This window comes from Acyrthosiphon pisum, chromosome A2 (assembly GCF_005508785.2).
Source record: "Acyrthosiphon pisum isolate AL4f chromosome A2, pea_aphid_22Mar2018_4r6ur, whole genome shotgun sequence".
In the NCBI taxonomy this organism is placed as follows: domain Eukaryota; kingdom Metazoa; phylum Arthropoda; class Insecta; order Hemiptera; family Aphididae; genus Acyrthosiphon; species Acyrthosiphon pisum.
The window spans coordinates 108,146,207-108,147,920 of NC_042495.1; positions in this window are offsets into that span (position 1 = coordinate 108,146,207).

Genomic DNA, 1,714 nt, shown 5'->3' on the forward strand with positions numbered 1-1,714 from the left:
TGTATAAGAAAAACGATTCTGAGCAGAGATGGTTTGTCAGTCTGGATATTTTATATTTTTATTATTTATTTTATCATGTAGGTAGGTAAGTTGAATTAATATTATAATATTAATAAAAAAAAAAATAATCACCATTGTAAAACTAATAGCTTCCTCGCTCAGCTTATAAGAATCTAAAATGCAGACTGACAAACCGTCTCCGCTCAGAATCCTTTTTCTTATAGAATGATATTATATCATTGAATTCAAGTTTAATACAATCCATTATACAGTGACCCACTAGTAATCTACTGTACATCAGAGCAATATCCGCTTAAAATAATACAGAAATAGGGTTATGGCTAAAATATTTTTTTGGTGGTCTAGCATTCTTACCACCTGAACAAGGTGGTAAGAATGCTAGACCAAACAATGACCGAACAATATGGTTTTGTTGAGCTCATTTCTATAGCACTTACAGATAACCATACTTTTACTGACTATATTTTAGAAAATTATATTAATAAAGAGTCTCAATTTCCACCAATTATTTGGGCAGAAACTCTCATTAATAATACTTGGACAATCAACGGACCCGAAGCTTTCCATAAACATTTCAATGCACAATTTTACCATCCACATCCAAATATATACCATGTAGTGACGTTCTAACTAACATTCAGGCAGAAACTGCCTGAATGTTTATATAATTAATAGTATAAAAAAATCAATTCAAGTAGGTACACTAGAAAAGAGGCTGAACTTAAAAGGAAATTTTTGATTGATAATTGGAATGCTTATGACAAAAGAGACATAACATTAATTGAATACTTAAAAATTATGGGAATTCGTTATCAAGGAAATAAAATATAAATATTATAATTACATAATGCATTATTTTTTTTTTTTTATATAAAACTTGATACCTTCATTATTTGGATTAATATAATATTACTATTTGTTTTTTTGAGCAAAAAAACAGGTCGCGTGCAGGCCCCTTAACACGAGTATAAATAACTTACATATTTTATAACATGTTGTAGCTATTCATTTTATTTATACTTATATTATTTTGATTATTTTTATACAAAATAAATAGGTAGTAATTTACACTTTATAAAACTTGTTACCTATATTATTTTGATATATATGTATATTTGTAGATATATATTATGCATGTATGTACATATTTTATATACTTTTGTAATATGTAATATTTAGACTTAAATAAAAACACAGGATAACTATTAGATGGTGAACCGTACTGAGTGTGGGGTGGTCCAATATACATTTACATATATACACATTAGGCATATACTTACGCTCCCTCATACACCACACACGACACATGCAAAACATAAATGATATTCAACACCTCTCCGACCAGCCGTTTAGTAAAAACCAACTATCAATTATCAACGGCGCCAGACGACAGCACATTATAACTCATAATAAACTTCAAGACCCCGACGACAAATTTCCGATATAGACGTAGGGACATCATAACACAATAAATTACCAGCAGCGGCATCTTTGTCATACCACTCAAGACAGAAAGTCATAAACACATCAATGCGTAAACGCAGACATCGATGCACCAGAAGAAGGGATCACGCCAAAGTCACATTATATAAGGACCCTACGGGATCGACTCGCCCAGTGGCGGCGCGAACTTTTTCGACAATGAGACAAGAAAATGTTAGTTGCAGCACACACGACCCACCTATTAAATTTT